Raw genomic sequence first — 11743 nt, forward strand, 5'->3', positions numbered from 1 at the left:
AATTTGCTCCAATTATTAATTATTGGTAGCGCAACCACTACCTCCAAAAGTGTGTGCGTGTGCGTGTGCACGTGCGAAAGAATGTAAGGTATATGTTTGAGTTTGTGCGTGTGAGTGAGTGGCTATACCAGTGTCTTCTTACCTGCTCCTGTATTACTGATGGGTAGATGGACAGTCATCTCTGTTTCCCTATCTCTCTCCCTCTCTCTCCAAGACTGGTGATAGATAGTTGGATATAATTTTTTTCATAAAAACATAGGTCCTTTTTTCTCAATTTCCGCATGACAGGCGTGCCCTATGTAAACTGCCTGTTACTCAGGCCCAGAAGCCAGTATATGAATATGATTGGTACCATTGGATAGAAAGCACTCTGAAGTTTGTAGACATTTTAAAATAATGTATGAGACTATAACACAATAGATATTGTTGGTGAAAATCCAAAGAAAAACCAACCCAGATTTCTTTTTGTTGAGAGCCAATGCTCATACAATGGAAAGTATAGGGGCATATCCAAATCCAGCTCCCAGATTGCAATTCCTATGGCTTCCACTAGATGTCAACAGTCTTTGTTCAAGGTTTAGGCTTGTTTCTTCCAAAACGAGGAAGAATTTTGAGTTTTAGTACTGGGACACAGACTTGGAAATTCGTGTATGCGCACGCAACGAAGAGGATGGGCACCTGCTAATATCGCTTTCCTATTGAACATACTTCTTTCCAAATGAAATATTATAGTTTATTTACATTTTAGGGTATCTGAGGATTTAATAGAAACATATTTTGACTTGTTTTAAATAAGTCTAGCGGTAGCTTTTTGGATTGATTTCTCTGCATGTTGAAATAGTGGATTACTCAAATCGATGCCGCCAACTAAACTGACTTTTTGGGATATAAAGAAGGATTTTATCAAACAAAACAACACTACATGTTATAGCTGGGACCCTTTGGATGACAAATCAGAGGAAGATTTTCAAAATGTAAGTGAATATTTAATTGCTACTTGTGAGTTTATGAAACCTGTGCTGGTGGAAAAATATTTTGATGTGGGGCGCCGTCCTCAAACAATCGCATGGCATGCTTTTGCTGTAATGGCTACTGTAAATCAGACAGTGCAGTTAGATTAATAGGAATTTAAGCTTGTAACCAATATTAGACACTTGTATGTTCCTAAATGTTTAATATCCATCATTTTTATGATTATGTATTTGAATTGCGCACCCTCCAGTTTCACAGGGATGCCTAGCCTTAAGAAGTTTTAATGAGTAAATTCATTTATTTCATCCTTCCACCAGATCATACTCTGACTGTACAAAACTTTAGGAACACCTTACTAATGTTGAGTTGCACCCGCTTTTGCCATCAGAACAGCCAACAATTGTCGGGCGCAGACTCTACAAGGTATCAAAAGCGTTCCACGGGGATGCCGGCACATGTTGAGTCCAGTGCTTCCCACAGTTGTGTCAAGTTGGCTGAATGTTCTTTGGGTGGTGGACCATTCCTGATACACACGGGAAACTGTTGGGCATGCAAAACCCAGCAGCGATGCAGTTCTTGACACAAACACCTTCTATCACACCCAGTTAAAAGGCACTTAAAAATGTTGTCTTGCCATTCACCCTCTGAATGGCACACATACACAATCCATGTCTATATACATATTTTTAATTTGTTTAACACTTCTTTGGTTACTAAATTATTCCATATGTGTTATTTCAAAGTCTTGATGTCTTCACTATTATTCTACAGTGTAGATAACAGTACAAATAAAATAAAGAATAAAGAAAAACCGATGAACGAGAAGGTGTGTCAACTTTTGACTTGGACTGTATATATATATATATATATATATATATATATATATATATACACTGCTCAAAAAAATAAAGGGAACACTTAAACAACACATCCTAGATCTGAATGAAAGAAATAATCTTATTAAATACTTTTTTCTTTACATAGTTGAATGTGCTGACAACAAAATCACACAAAAATAATCAATGGAAATCTAATTTATCAACCCATGGAGGTCTGGATTTGGAGTCACACTCAAAATTAAAGTGGAACACCACACTACAGGCTGATCCAACTTTGATGTAATGTCCTTAAAACAAGTCAAAATGAGGCTCAGTAGTGTGTGTGGTCTCCACATGCCTGTATGGCCTCCCTACAACGCCTGGGCATGCTCCTGATGAGGTAGCGGATGGTCTCCTGAGGGATCTCCTCCCAGACCTGGACTAAAGCATCTGCCAACTCCTGGACAGTCTGTGGGGCAACGTGGCGTTGGTGGATGGAGCGAGACATGATATCCCAGATGTGCTCAATTGGATTCAGGTCTGGGGAATGGGCGGGTCAGTCCATAGCGTCAATGCCTTCCTCTTGCAGGAACTGCTGACACACTCCGGCCACATGAGGTCTAGCATTGTCTTGCATTAGGAGGAACCCAGGGCCAACCGCACCAGCATATGGTCTCACAAAGGGTCTGAAGATCTCATCTCGGTACCTAATGGCAGTCAGGCTACCTCTGGCGAGCACATGGAGGGCTGTGCGGCCCCCCAAAGAAATGCCACCCCACACCTTGACTGACCCACCGCCAAACCGGTCATGCTGGAGGATGTTGCAGGCAGCAGAACGTTCTCCACGGCGTCTCCAGACTCTGTCACGTCTGTCACGTGCTCAGTGTGAACCTGCTTTCATCTGTGAAGAGGACAGTGCGCCAGTGGCGAATTTGCCAATCTTGGTGTTCTCTGGCAAATGCCAAACATCCTGCACGGTGTTGGGCTGTAAGCACAACCCCCACCTGTGGATGTCGGGCCCTCATACCACCCTCATGGAGTCTGTTTCTGACCGTTTGAGCAGACACATGCACATTTGTGGCCTGCTGGAGGTCATTTTGCAGGGCTCTGGCAGTGCTCCTCCTGCTCCTCCTTGCACAAAGGCGGAGGTAGCGGTCCTGCTGCTGGGTTGTTGCCCTCCTACGGCCTCCTCCACGTCTCCTGATGTACTGGCCTGTCTCATGGTAGCGCCTCCATGCTCTGGACACTACGCTGACAGACACAGAAAACCTTCTTGCCACAGCTCGCATTGATGTGCCATCCTGGATGAGCTGCACTACCTGAGCCACTTGTGTGGGTTGTAGACTCCGTCTCATGCTACCACTAGAGTGAAAGCACCGCCAGCATTCAAAAGTGACCAAAACATCAGCCAGGAAGCATAGGAACTGAGAAGTGGTCTGTGGTTTCCACCTGAGAACCATTCCTTTATTGGGGGTGTCTTGCTTATTGCCTATAATTTCCACCTGTTGTGTATTCCATTTGCACAACAGCATGTGAAATTTATTGTCAATCAGTGTTGCTTCCTAAGTGGACAGTTTGATTTCACAGACGTGTGATTGACTTGGAGTTACATTGTGTTGTTTAAGTGTTCCCTTTATTTTTTTGAGCAGTATATATATACACACACACACACACACACACACACACACACACACACACACACACACACACACACACACACACACACACACATATACACACATACACACACATACATACATACATACATACATACATACATACATACATACACACACACACACACATATACACACATACACACACATACATACATACATACATACATACATACATACATACATACATACATACATACATACATACATACATACATACATACATACATACATACATACATTTGAAGTCAGAAGTTTGCATACACCTTAGCCAAATACATTTAAACTCAGTTTTTCACAATTCCTGACATGTAATCCAAATACAAATTCCCTGTATTAGATCAGTTAGGATCCCCACTTTATTTTAAGAATGTGAAATGTCAGAATAGTAGTAAAGAGAATAATTTATTTCAGCTTTTATTTCTTTCATCACATTCCCTGTGGGTCAGATTACATACACTCAATTAGTCCTTGGTAGCATTGCCTTTAAATTGTTTAACTTGGGTCAAACTTTTTGGGTGGCCTTCCACAAGCTTCCCACAATGTTGGGTGAATTTTGGCCAATTCCTCCTGACAGAGCTGGTGTAACTGAGTCAGGTTTGTATGCCTCCTTACACGCACATGCTTTTTCAGTTCTACGCATACATTTTCTATGGGATTGAGGTCAGTGATTTGTGATGGCCACTCCAGTACCTTGACTTTGTTGTCCTTAAGCCATTTTGCTAAAACTTTGGAAGTATGCTTGGGGTCATGGTGTTCTTTGGCTTGCAAGCCTCCCCCTTTTTCCTCCAAACATAAAAATGGTCATTATGGACAAACAGTTCTATTTCTGTTTCATCAGACCAGAGGACATTTCTCCCCATGTGCAATTGCAAACCGTAGTCTTGCTTTTTTATGGTGGTTTTGGAGCAATGGCATCTTCCTTGCTGAGTGGCCTTTCAGGTTATGTCGATATAGGACTTGTTTTACTGTGGATATAGATGCTTTTGTACCTGTTTCCTCCAGCATCTTCACAAGGTCCTTTGCTGTTGTTCTGGGATTGATTTGCACTTTTCGCACCAAAGAACGTTCATCTCTAGGAGACAGAACGCATCTCCTTCCTGAGCGGGATGACGGCTGCATGATCCCATGGTGTTTATACTTGCAAACTACTACAGTGAGGGAAAAAAGTATTTGATCAATCAATTTATAACATTTTTGACATGCATTTTTCTGGATTTTTTTGTTGTTATTCTGTCTCTCACTGTTCAAATAAACCAACCATTAAAATTATAGACTGATCATTTCTTTGTCAGTGGGCAAACGTACAAAATCAGCAGGGGATCAAATACTTTTTTCCCTCACTGTGTATATATATATATATATATATATATATATATATATATATATATATGGGGAGAACAAGTATTTGATACACTGCCGATTTTGCAGGTTTTCCTACTTACAAAGCATGTAGAGGTCTGTAATTTTTATCATAGGTACACTTCAACTGTGAGAGACGGAATCTAAAACAAAAATCCAGAAAATCACATTGTATGATTTTTAAGTAATTCATTTGCATTTTATTGCATGACATAAGTATTTGATACATCAGAAAAGCAGAACTTAGTATTTGGTACAGAAACCTTTGTTTGCAATTACAGAGATCATATGTTTCCTGTAGTTCTTGACCAGGTTTGCACACACTGCAGCAGGGATTTTGGCCCACTCCTCCATACAGACCTTCTCCAGATCCTTCAGGTTTCGGGGCTGTCGCTAGGCAACACGGACTTTCAGCTCCCTCCAAAGATTTTCTATTGGGTTCAGGTCTGGAGACTGGCTAGGCCACTCCAGGAACTTGAGATGCTTCTTACGGAGCCACTCCTTAGTTTCCCTGGCTGTGTGTTTCGGGTCGTTGTCATGCTGGAAGACCCAGCCACGACCCATCTTCAATGCTCTTTCTGAGGGAAGGAGGTTGTTGGCCAAGATCTCACGATACATGGCCCCATCCATCCTCCCCTCAATATGGTGCAGTCGTCCTGTCCCCTTTGCAGAAAAGCATCCCCAAAAAATGATGTTTCCACCTCCATACTTCACGGTTGGGATGGTGTTCTTAGGGTTGTACTCATCCTTCTTCTTTCTCCAAACACGGCAAGAGGAGTTTAGACCAAAAAACTATATTTTTGTCTCATCAGACCACATGACCTTCTCCCATTCCTCTTCTGGATCATGCAGATGGTCATTGGCAAACTTCAGACGGGCCTGGACATGCGCTGGCTTGAGCAGGGGGACCTTGCGTGAGCTGCAGGATTTTAATCCATGACGGCGTATTGTGTTACTAATGGTTTTCTTTGAGACTGTGGTCGCAGCTCTCTTCAGGTCATTGACCAGGTCCTGCCATGTATTTCTGGGCTGATCCCTCACCTTCCTCATGATCATTGATGCCCCACGAGGTGAGATCTTGCATGGAGCCCCAGACCGAGGGTGATTGACCGTCATCTTGAACTTCTTCCATTTTCTAACAGTTGTTGCCTTCTCACCAAGCTGCTTGCCTATTGTCCTGTAGTCCATCCCAGCCTTGTGCAGCTCTACAATTTTATCCCTGATGTCCTTACACAGCTCTCTGTTCTTGGCCATTGTGGAGAGGTTGGAGTCTGTTTGATTGAGTGTGTGGACAGGTGTCTTTTAAACACGTAATGAGTTCAAACAGGTGCAGTTAATACAGGTAATGAGTGGAGAACAGGAGGGCTTCTTAACCTCTCTCGGGTATGTGGGACGAAATCGTCCCACCTAGTCAACAGCCAGTGGAATCGAGTGGCGCGATATTCAAAAACCTTAAAAATGCTATAACTTCAATTTCTCAAACATATGACTATTTTACACCATTTTAAAGACTCCCGTTAATCTAACCACATTGTCCGATTTCAAAAGGCTTTACAACGAAAGCAAAACATTAGATTATGTCAGGAGAGTACCCAGCCAGCAATAATCACAAACCCATTTTTCAAGCTAGCATATAATGTCACAATAACCAAAACCACAGCTAAACTTCCGGTGAATTTACTAAATTACTCACTATAAATGTTCACAAAAAACATAACAATTATTTGAAGAATTATAGATGCAGAACTCCTTTATGCAATCGCGTGTCAGATTTTAAAATAGCTTTTCGGTGTAAGCACATTTTGAAATATTCTGAGAAGATAGCTCGCCATCACGGGCTAGCTAATTTGACACCCACCAAGTTTGGCGTTCACTAAACTCAGATTTACTATAAGAAAAATTGGATTACCTTTGCTGTTCTTCGTCAGAATGCACTCCCAGGACTTCTACTTCAACCACAAATGTTGTTTTGGTTCAAAATAATCCATAGTTATGTTCAAATATCCTCTGTTTTGTCCGTGCGTTCAGGTCCCTATCCGAATGGTGACCTGCGGACCCATGTCGTGACAAAAAATTCAAAATATTCCATTACCGTACTTCGAAGCATGGCAAACTCTGTTTAAAATCCATTTTTATGCGATTTTTCTCGTAAAATAGCGATAATATTCAGACCGGGAGACGTTGTTTTCGTTCAAAGACAGAAAGAAGAAAATGGTGTCTTCATGTGCACACGCGCGCCCGTGTCATTGTTCTCAGATCGACCACTTTCCAAATGCGCTACTGTTTTTCAGCCAGGGACTGCAGAGTCATCATTCCCCATTCTGGCGCCTTCTGAGAGCCTATGGGAGCCTTAGAAAATGTCACGTTACAAGCAGAGATCCTCTGTTTTCGATAAAGAGGCTATAGAAGGCCAAGAAATGGTCAGAGAGGGCACTTCCTGAATAGAATCTTCTCAGGTTTTGGCCTGCCATATGAATTCTGTTATACTCACAGACACCATTCAAACAGTTTTAGAAACATTAGGGTGTTTTCTATCCAAAGCCAATAATTATATGCATATTCTAGTTACTAGGCAGGAGTAATAACCAGATTAAATCGGGTACGTTTTTTATCCGGACGTGAAAATACTGCCCCCTACCCAAGAGAGGTTAAAGAAAAACTAACAGGTCTCTGAGAGCCGGAATTCTTACTGGTTGGTAAGTGATCAAATACTTATGTAATGCAATATAATGCAAATTAATTACTTAATAATATCCTGTTGGGGCTAGGGGGCAGTATTTTCACGGCCGGATGAAAAACGTACCCAATTTAAACAGGTTACTACTCTGGCCCAGAAAATAGAATATGCACATTATTAGTATTATTATTATTATTAGATTTAGATAGAAACCACTCTGAAGTTTCTAAAACTGTTTGAATGGTGTCTGTGAGTATAACAGAACTCATATGGCAGGCAAAAAAACTGAGAAAAATTGAATCAGGAAGTGGGAGAAATTAGAAATGTAGTTTTTCTTTTGAATCCCTTGAAAACTACAGTGACATAGGATTTACGTTGCACCTCCTAACTCTTCCATTGGCTGTCAACAATCTTTAGGAACTGGTTTCATCCGTCACCTGTTACCGGGCAGAAAATTGTGGCTCAGTCAATCACTGGCCAGTCTGAGGACAGGTGTCTTATGACGCGCGTGCACTTGGCTTCGTTGTTTTTTATTTTTCTTCTGGGATGAATACCTATTGCCCGGTTGTAAAATTATCGCAATTTTACGTAAAAAATACCCTAAAGGATTGATTGTAAACATCGTTTGACGTGTTTCTACAAACGGTAATGGAACTTTTGACAATTTCGTCTATGGATTTGCGTCCACACCACATGGCATTGTAAAGTGTTCTGGATGGGTCAACAAAACGGACGTATTTGGACATAAATTATGGACTTTGCAGAACAAATGAACCTTTCTTGTGGAAGTGGGTGCCCTTCCGAGTGCATTCCGCCGAAGATCAGCAAAGGTAAGAAAATATTTTGAACATATTTTTAGAGATTTGTCGACGCCCGTGGTTGTAGGCTAACTATATAGCTTAGCATTGAAGGCTAAGTTCTGTACTCAGAATATTGAAAAATGTGCGTTTTCCGTAAAGTTATTTTGAAATCTGACAAAGTGGTTGCATAAAGGAGTAGATTATCTCTCGGAAAAGTGGTGCGTGCATATGTATTCACCCCCTTTGCTATGAAGCCCCTAAATAACATCTGGTGAAACCAATTACCTTCAGAAATCACATAATTAGTTAAATAACGTCCACCTCTTTGCACTCTGAGTGTCACATGATCTCAGTATATATACAGACAGATCTATATACAGATATATAGAGATCTTCTGAAAAGCCCCAGAGTCTGCAACACCACTAAGCAAGGGGCACCACCAAGCATGCTACACCATGAAGACCAAGGAGCTCTCCAAAGTGGTCAGGGACAAAGTTTTGGAGAAGTACAGATCAGGGATGCGTTATAAAAAAATATCCAAAACTTTGAACATCCCACGGAGCACCATTAGATCCATTATTAAAAAATGAAAAGTATATGGCACCACAACAAACCTGCCAAGAGAGGGCTGCCCACCAAAACTCACGGACCAGGCAAGGAAGGCATTAACCTATATGGGCTAGGTGGGACGCTTGCACAGTCTAATTTTAAAATCTGAGCTTTAGTCCTGGTTGGTTCAGTTCCTCTTGGACCTGGACTGGTTATTTTATGATTAGAGGTTGGATCCTGCGTCCCCCAATTCAACTTCTAATTTAGTCTTTATTGCGATCTGAATAAGTAAGTTTCCTTTTGAAAACACAACTTTTTTTTTTAATGAAATGTACAGTGCGATTTGAGAGCTTTTGATTGGGTCGTAGTCCTGTTGAATATTTGTGTCGTTGTCCCTGCGGGTTTGTAAGTCTCATTGTAATTGATAAGTTGTATGGAATGTACCTCTTTTTTCCCCCTTTGACAAACTTTGTCTAATCAATACAATATTTAGGATTTCTGCTGTAACGTGACACTTCCTACGGCTCCCATAGGCTCTCAGAAGGCGGGAAAAAGCTGAATGATGTCTTTGCGGCCCCTGGCTGAAAAACATTAGCGCCTTTGGTAGGTGGTCTATCAGAGGACAATGAGACTGAGGCGCGTGCACGAGGCGACCCCCATGTTTTTATTTTCTCTCTCTTTGAACGTAAACAGGGTTTCCCCGGTCGGAATATTATCGCTTTTTTTACGAGAAAAATGGCATAAAAATTGATTTTAAACAGCGGTTGACATGCTTCAAGTACAGTAATGGAATATTTAGAATTTTCTTGTCACGAAACGCGTCGGGCGCGTCACCCTTCTTTACCTTTCGGATAGTGTCTTGAACGCATGAACAAAACAGAGGATATTTGAACATAACTATGGATTATTTTGAACCAAACCAACATTTGTTATTGAAGTAGAAGTCCTGTGAGTGCATTCTGACGAAGAACAGCAAAGGTAATCACATTTTTCTTATAGTAAATCTGACTTTGGTGAGGGCTAAACTTGGTGGGTGTCTAAATAGCTAGCCCGTGATGGCTGGGCTATCTACTCAGAATATTGCAAAATGTGCTTTCACCAAAAAGCTATTTTAAATCGGACATAGCGATTGCATAAAGGAGTTCTTTATCTATAATTCTTAAAATAATTGTTTTGTTTTTTGTGAACGTTTATGGTGAGTAATTTAGTAAATTCACCGGAAGTGTGCGGTGGGTATGCTAGTTCTGAACGTCACATGCTAATGTAAAAAGCTGGTTTTTGATATAAATATGAACTTGATTGAACAAAACATCCATGTATTGTATAACATAATGTCCTACGATTGTCATCTGATGAAGATCATCAAAGGTTAGTGCTGCATTTAGCTGTGGTTTGGGTTTATGTGACATTATATGCTAGCTTGAAAAATGGGTGTGTGATTATTTCTGGCTGGGTACTCTCCTGACATAATCTAATGTTTTGCTTTCGTTGTAAAGCCTTTTTGAAATCGGACAGTGTGGTTAGATTAACGAGAGTCTTGTCTTTAAAATGGTGTAAAATAGTCATATGTTTGAGAAATTGAAGTAATAGCATTTCTAAGCTTTTTGAATAACGCCACGGTATTCCACTGGCTGTTGAGTAGCCCATAGAAGCCCATAGAAGTTAATGGACCCCAGGAAGAGTAGCTGCTGCATGTTCAGTAGTTAATGGACCCCAGGAAGAGTAGCTGCTGCATGTTCAGTAGTTAATGGACCCCAGGAAGAGTAGCTGCTGCATGTTTAGTAGTTAATGGACCCCAGGAAGAGTAGCTGCTGCATGTTCAGTAGTTAATGGACCCCAGGAAGAGTAGCTGCTGCATGTTCAGTAGTTAATGGACCCCAGGAAGAGTAGCTGCTGCATGTTCAGTAGTTACTGGACCCCAGGAAGAGTAGCTGCTGTATGTTCAGTAGTTAATGGACCCCAGGAAGACTAGCTGCTGCATGTTCAGTAGTTAATGGACCCCAGGAAGAGTAGCTGCTGCATGTTCAGTAGTTAGTGAACCCCAGGAAGGGTAGCTGCTGCATGTTCAGTAGTTAATGGACCCCAGGAAGAGTAGCTGCTGCATGTTCAGTAGTTAATGGACCCCAGGAAGAGTAGCTGCTGCATGTTCAGTAGTTAATGGACCCCAGGAAGAGTAGCTGCTGCATGTTCAGTAGTTAATGGACCCCAGGAAGAGTAGCTGCTGCATGTTCAGTAGTTAATGGACCCCAGGAAGAGTAGCTGCTGCATGTTTAGTAGTTAATGGAACCCAGGAAGAGTAGCTGCTGCATGTTCAGTAGTTAATGGACCCCAGGAAGACTAGCTGCTGCATGTTCAGTAGTTAATTAACCCCAGGAAGAGTAGCTGCTGCATGTTCAGTAGTTAATGGACCCCAGGAAGAGTAGCTGCTGCATGTTCAGTAGTTAATAATGGATTGGGCGGATGTGACACCAGCATCTTCCTCCTGAATCCTCCTCACGATGGTTGCAGAAGCTGGAGTCCTTGGGATATGTTGCCTCCTCTGGATTTGAGGTCTTACCAATGCCAGCCCAACTCCTCGAGAAAGAGCCGTCTCCTCTGGATCTTCCATCTGTTCCAATCTGGGTACAACGCCATCCAGATGACAAATGTGTTGTTCACCGAGATGTCCAAGATGTTGGAGAATATCACAAGTGGCCAGCGTAGGGTTCTTCTTTTGCAGCTGTAGCCAGTCACCATCTTGTCCAAATTTTCCTCCCCTCCTTTTCTGGCATTGTGATCCATTATGATTTCGGGTTTTTTATGTTTCTGGCCACAAAATCTGTCATTCTGCCCCTGAACAAGGCAGTTAACCCACTGTTCTCCGGTATGCCATCATTTGAAAATTAGAA

This window comes from Salmo salar, chromosome ssa07, assembly GCF_905237065.1.
Source record: "Salmo salar chromosome ssa07, Ssal_v3.1, whole genome shotgun sequence".
Lineage (NCBI taxonomy): Eukaryota > Metazoa > Chordata > Actinopteri > Salmoniformes > Salmonidae > Salmo > Salmo salar.